General features: G+C 40.2%; 1 protein-coding gene across 2 annotated transcripts in view; it reads left to right on the top strand.

The window, feature by feature from the left end:
- The first annotated feature begins 923 nt into the window (after nucleotides 1-923).
- Nucleotides 924-7,004, top strand: part of znf536 (zinc finger protein 536) — a 653,496-nt gene continuing 647,415 nt past the window's right edge. The window contains exon 1 of one of the 2 annotated variants that reach the window (XM_061963702.2): nucleotides 924-1,093. The gene's annotated coding sequence lies outside the window, so the exon portion shown is untranslated. Of the gene's footprint in view, nucleotides 1,094-1,422; nucleotides 1,577-7,004 lie in introns of those variants that run through there. The other variant, XM_061963703.2, reaches the window with a different exon arrangement.

Genomic DNA, 7,004 nt, shown 5'->3' with positions numbered 1-7,004 from the left:
TGTATGTATAAGCATATATATGCATATGTATATACATATAAATGTATATATGTATTTTCATGTATGTATGTGTATGTATATACAGTATGTATGTGTATATAAATGTATATATGTGTATGATTATATGTAAATTTTGTATATAAGTGTATATATATATATATACATACATGTATATATGTATATATATATATATGTGTATGTGTACGTGTATATATGTGTGTATGTATATATGCGTATATATGTATGTGTATACGTGTATATGAATGTATATATGTATGTTTGTATGTGTGTGTGTATATATTTGTCAAAAAAATGTAATAATAAAAAAAGTGCAAAATAAGAAAATAAAGCAAAGAGTATTATTGGCCCCCCTAAAACACCAAACAAATCGACATATAAGCGACACAAGACAATACATTTATGACAATAAACTGTCATATATCGATCTTATCACGCTTGCATCGACCCAATATGATAATACCCTTGGTATCGGCACTCGCTGATGCATGGATGAACCCACTCCCCCCCCCCCCCCACACACACACACAAGAAACACATTTATGACAGGAAATTGAACGATAGACCGTGCACTCGTATCGACCCTACCCTTGGTATCGGCACTATCGACATATGGATTGACCTACTCCTTCCCAACACTTTTTTTTTTTTTTTCACTTTTTTTTTTCACTGTTTCCACTCTAAACTTGCTGCAAGTAATCGAACTTTTCTTTATTTAAATATTTTGAACAATGAAGCCACGATGAAGATAATAACGGTAATAAATAATAAAGCTAATTGCACTTAATTGTTGTTAATTGTGCGAGGAGGAGGAGGAGGAGGCAGGCGAGGAAAGGAAGGAGGGAGGGAGGGAGGGAGGCGAGGAAGCAAGGCAGCGAGCAGGCTTATTTACATCAACACACCACAAGGTTACAGTGCACACACACATATTTAAACACGCACGTATTTAACAACGCGCGCACACATTTACGCGCGTCATATGGACCACTCAGGACTTGTTTAAGCGCACAGTTACGCGCCACACGCACGACCCCCGGACTCTTCTTCTTCTTCTTCTTGAAGGACCTCCGCCAAGGTAAGGACGCACTTTCAGTCTTTTCATCAAAACGCGAAAGGGACAAGCGGTAGAAAATGGATGGATGGATGGAGGGTACCCAAAAAAAAAAGAAAAGTCATTGGGTTTTTTGGTTTTTTTTTTTTTTTGATACCCAAGTCCCCCCATTTTGGTCCGTCGAAGCCGGCGTTGCTTTTTCCCGCCACTCGCCGCCGCCGCCGCACCGCGCGGAAAAAAACGTCCACGCCGAGCGCTCTCGTGCTCGTGTCCGGGATACACCGGCGCCCGCGCCGCCGTGGTCCGGTGAGGGGAGGGGGAGGAGGGGGGGAGGGGAAAGGGGGGTGGAAAAGGACAAGATTCCCACGTCAGGTCAGGATGCGCGCACGCAGCGTGGAGGCTGTCTAACAGGTCCCACACGCACTTTTCGCTCTCCGCCGTTCCGTGGACGCCGTGCACGCGAGGGAATTCCTTTTTGAGGGAGGGTGGAACAAAAAAAAAAAAAAGGTAAGAAACCGCTTTTTTTTTATATTTATTTTTTTATTATCAGATTCACGCAACAAATTTACACGCGCTCCATCAAAGTGTCATTTTGCGAGTCGTGTGCGTGGACTTTTTTTTTTTTTTTTTTTAAATTTTCAAACATCTGACCAAAACAAAACTTTGTCCTCAACGGGACACTTGACGTGTTTTTTTTTTTTGTTTTTTTTTAATTTCCAAAATACAAAAGTTGAAGAATGAAAGACACCATTTTTGCGTGGAATGTACACGGCACACGCACGGAGGACGTATGACATGCTTGTGTGTGTGTGTGTGTGTGTGCAGAGAGAGAGAGAGAGGGGGGGGGGATGTCACTCAGAGTGGGTGTTGGTCGTTGTGTGGGGGGGTCAAAGTTGACCACTGGTGAAGTGAAGGAGTCTACTTTAGTGTCCACTCCAATCACGGAACGATGTTTCCCTTCTTAAATTGTGCCTTTTTTTTTCTTCCTAATGGGACTTTTGAAGGGGGAACCTGCGCGCACCCTAACGGGGAACAACTCATACCATTCCCACTCAAAAGTGCCATTAAAAAAAATAAAAAAAATGCCACAATTTAGAATGTAACACCTGTGTTACATTCTAAATTGTGTCTTTTTTTTTTTTTTTTTTTTTGGAATGTGAACAACCATGCAGTCAAATATGTCCCACTCTAAATTATGCATTTTTTTAAAATGGGACTTCTGAATGTGAACAAGCAGTAAAAGATGGAAATTGTGGCTTTTTTCCCTTATGACACTCTTACTGTGGGATGAAAAGATTGTCAATTGTGTCACTTTTGAGTGGACGACTCCACTCAAACAAGCCATAGATGTTACATTCTACTGTAAATTGTGCCATTTTTTCCTATGACACTTTTGAATGGGAGCAAGTATGCGCTAACAGATGTCCACGTTCTAAATCGGGCTTGCTTTAAATGGGACTTCTGAATGTGAACAAGCGGTAAAAGATGTGAGAGTCGACTGGAAATTGTGCCGTTTCCCTCTTGACACTTTTGACTGGGACCAACCGTGTGCACTGAAAGAGGTTACGTTCTAAATAGTGTCGTTTTCCTGTGACGCTCTCGAATGGCAACGGTGCACGAAAAGAGGTTAGATTCTAAACTGTGCTGCTTTCTTATGACACTCTTGAATGGCAGCAACTGCGCATGAGAAGAGGTTACATTCTAAAATGTGCCGTTTTCCTATGAGAGTTTTGAATGCAAACTGTGCACTAAAAGAGGTTACAATCTAAATTGTGCTGTTTTCCTATGAGAGTTTTGAATGGCAACAACTGTGCACTAAAAGAGGTTACATTCTAAATAGTGTCGTTTTCCTATGAGAGTTTTGAATGGCAACAATTGTGCACTAAAAGAGGTTACATTCTAAATTTTGCCTTTTTAGTATAACACTCTTGAATGGCAACTGTGCACTAAAAGAGGTTACATTCTAAATTGTGCTGTTTTCCTATGAGAGTTTTGAATGGCAACAATTGTGCACTGAAAGAGGTTACATTCTAAATGGTGCCTTTTTAGTATGACACTCTTGAATGGCAACTGTGCACAAAAAGACGTTACAATCTAAATTGTGCTGTTTTCCTATGAGAGTTTTGAATGGCGACAATTGTGCACTAAAAGAGGTTACATTCTTAATTGTGCCTTTTTAGTATAACACTCTTGAATGGCAACTGTGCACTAAAAGAGGTTACATTCTAAATTGTGTCGTTTTCCTATGAGAGTTTTGAATGATACAACTGTGCACTAAAAGAGGTTACGTTCTAAATTGTGCTGTTTTCCTATGAGAGTTTTGAATGCAAACTGTGCACTAAAAGGGGTTATATTCTAAATTGTGCTGTTTCCTTGTGTCACTTTTGATTGACAACAACTGTGCACAAAAAGAGGTTACATTCTAAATAGTGTCGTTTTCCTATGACACTTTTGAATGGCAACTGTGCACAAAAATTGTGCTGTTTTCCTATGAGAGTTTTGAATGGCAACTGTGCACTAAAAGAGGTTACAATCTAAATTGTGCCTTTTTAGTATAACACCCTTGAATGGTACAACTGTGCACGAAAAGAGGTTACATTCTAAATTGTGCTGTATTCCTATGAGAGTTTTGAATGGCAACAATTGTGCACTGAAAGAGGTTACATTCTAAATAGTGTCGTTTTCCTATGACACTTTTGAATGGCAACTGTGCACAAAAATTGTGCTGTTTTCCTATGAGAGTTTTGAATGGCAACTGTGCACTAAAAGAGGTTACAATCTAAATTGTGCCTTTTTAGTATAACACCCTTGAATGGTACAACTGTGCACGAAAAGAGGTTACATTCTAAATTGTGCTGTTTTCCTATGAGAGTTTTGAATGGCAACAATTGTGCACTGAAAGAGGTTATATTCTAAATTGTGCCTTTTAGTATGACACTCTTGAATGATAACTGTGCACTAAAAGAGGTTACATTCTAAATTGTGCCTTTTTAGTATGAGACTCTTGAATGGCAACTGTGCACTAAAAGATGTTACATTCTAAATTGTGCTGTTTTCCTATGAGAGTTTTGAATGGTAACTGTGCACTAAAAGAGGTTACATTCTAAATTGTGCCTTTTTAGTATGTCACTTTTGAATGGCAACTGTGCACTAAAAGAGGTTACATTCTAAATTGTGCTGTTTTCCTATGAGAGTTTTGAATGGTGACAATTGTGCACTAAAAGATGTTACATTCTAAATTGTGCCTTTTTAGTATGAGACTTTTGAATGGCAACTGCACAAAAAGAGGTTACATTCTGAATTGTGCTGTTTTCTTATGTCACTTTTGATTGGCAACAACTGTGCACGAAAAGAGGTTGCATTCTAAATTGTGCTGTTTTCCTATGAGAGTTTTGAATGGCGACAATTGTGCACTAAAAGAGGTTACATTCTAAATTGTGCATTTTTAGTATGAGGCTTTTGAATGGCAACTGTGCACAAAAAGAGGTTACATTCTAAATTGTGTCGTTTTCCTATGACACTTTTGAATGGAAACTGTGCACGAAAAGAGGTTACATTCTAAATTGTGCTGTTTTCCTATGAGAGTTTTGAATGGCAACAATTGTGCAGTAAAAGAGGTTACATTCTAAATATTGTTGTTTTCCTGTGACACTTTTGAATGGAAACTGTGTACTAAAAGAGGTTACAATCTAAATTGTGCTGTTTTCCTATGAGAGTTTTGAATGGCAACAACTGTGCACTAAAAGAGGTTACATTCTAAATTGTGCCTTTTTAGTATGACACTCTTGAATGATAACTGTGCACTAAAAGATGTTACATTCTAAATTGTGCTGTTTTCCTATGAGAGTTTTGAATGGCGACAATTGACCACTAAATGAGGTTACATTCTAAATTGTGCATTTTTAGTATGAGGCTTTTGAATGGCAACTGTGCACAAAAAGAGGTTACATTCTAAATTGTGTCGTTTTCCTATGACACTTTTGAACGGAAACTGTGCACGAAAAGAGGTTACATTCTAAATTGTGCTGTTCTCCTATGAGAGTTTTGAATGGCAACAATTGTGCAGTAAAAGAGGTTACATTCTAAATTGTGCTGTTTCCTTATGTCACTTTTGATTGGCAACAACTGTGCACTAAAAGAGGTTACGATCTAAATTGTGCTGTTTTCTTATGTCACTTTTGATTGGCAACAACTGTGCGTGAAAAGAGGTTACATTCTAAATAGTGTCGTTTTCCTGTGACACTTTTGAATGGTACAACTGTGCACTAAAAGATGTTACATTCTAAATTGTGCTGTTTTCCTATGAGAGTTTTGAATGGCAACAATTGTGCACTAAAAGAGGTTACATTCTAAATTGTGCTGTTTTCCTATGAGACTTTTGAATGCAAACTGTGCACTAAAAGTGGTTACAATCTAAATTGTGCTGTTTTCCTATGAGAGTTTTGAATGGCAACAACTGTGCACGAAAAGAGGTTACATTCGAAATCGAGCCAACAACTCGTCTAAAAGAGGCATAATTCTAAATTGTGCCTTTTTTTTTTTTTATTATATTTTTGAATGGCAACATCTGTGCACTAAAAGAAATCACATTCCAAATTGTGCTGTTTTCCTACGACTCTCAGGGATGGTACAACTGTGCTCTAAAAGAGGTTACATTCTAAATGGTGCCTTTTTTTTTTTTTTTTTAAATGATACTTTTGAATGGGAACACCAGTGCAGGAAAATATGCTGGAATCTAAATTGTGGCATTTTTTTTTGAATGGGGACAACCTGGCCTGCTTGTAATCCTGTTAGTGTGCGTTGACCTTTGACCCCTGCAGTCCAGCTTCACCTCGCAAGTCCGTCAGTTAGGAACACGTTTAAAAAAAAACGACTCGGCGGCGACATGCATGCAAAGGAGGCCACCTGCTGTGATTCATCGTCTTTTATCTGATGCTTTAACAAGTGCAGATGGGTTATGCCTAACTGCGCGAGCGTGCCTGTGTGTGTGTGTGTGTGTGTGTGTGTGTGTGTGTGTGTGTGTGTGTGTGTGTGTGTGTGTGTGTGTGTGTGTGTGTGTGTGTGTGTGTGTGTGTGTGTGTGCGCCACCCTGGTGGTGGTCAGCAAGTGATGTTTTCCGAGGATGTCACCTGTCAGTCAGTCGCTCGCCGGACTGTGACGGCGAATCCACTCCGCAGTCAGACCTTTTTTTTTTTTTTTGCAACCACACACACACGGTGCCGGCCTGACTTAACGTGCCGTGTGTGTGTGTGTGTGTGTGTGTGTGTGTGTGTGTGTGTCAGGGTGGTACCCACCCCCCCGGGCCTGTGGGAGCAGCTGGAGAGGGAGGGGGAGCGAGGTGTCCATTAATTAATACACAGTCACTGTGACGAGGCCACGCCCCCCGCGTCCTTCTCATACCTGCCCGTTGGTGGCGACAGCGCCTCTGCATGTGTGTGTGTTACAGTAGTAACCCCCCCGCCGTGTGCCTCTACCCCACCCTCCCCTCGCGGCATCGCTAACACGCCCTCGTGACCTCAGCCTTGTAACGCGGCGACCTTTGACTCCACACGTTAAACACACATGTTATTAATAATGCATATTTTCGCCGAGGAGAACCCTTTTTAAGGGGATTCAAGGTACTTTTTAGGTACCTTGAAAGGTAAAAACAAACAAAAAGAAGCAATTAATATAATGCATCAATAAAAAGTGTGAGGACGATACACGTCGTCGATGTCCCAGCGTTTTGTTCCAGCTGACACAGCAAACTAATGTCATATTTAATGATGTCATTTAGTTATAATATGCAGAGGGTTGATTAAAAGTGAACCGCGGGCACCAAATGACCTCCGGCCCGCACTTTGGACACAATTGTTGTACAGTAAAGGCACCTTTACAAGTGTGTACTTATTTGCAGTGTGTGTGTGTGTGTGTGTGTGTCAGTCAAGGACGTCTA

Source organism: Nerophis lumbriciformis, linkage group LG06 (genome assembly GCF_033978685.3).
Source record: "Nerophis lumbriciformis linkage group LG06, RoL_Nlum_v2.1, whole genome shotgun sequence".
Lineage (NCBI taxonomy): Eukaryota > Metazoa > Chordata > Actinopteri > Syngnathiformes > Syngnathidae > Nerophis > Nerophis lumbriciformis.
The sequence above is the reverse complement of the archived record's forward strand: the minus strand, read 5'-3'. Positions and strand labels throughout refer to the sequence as shown.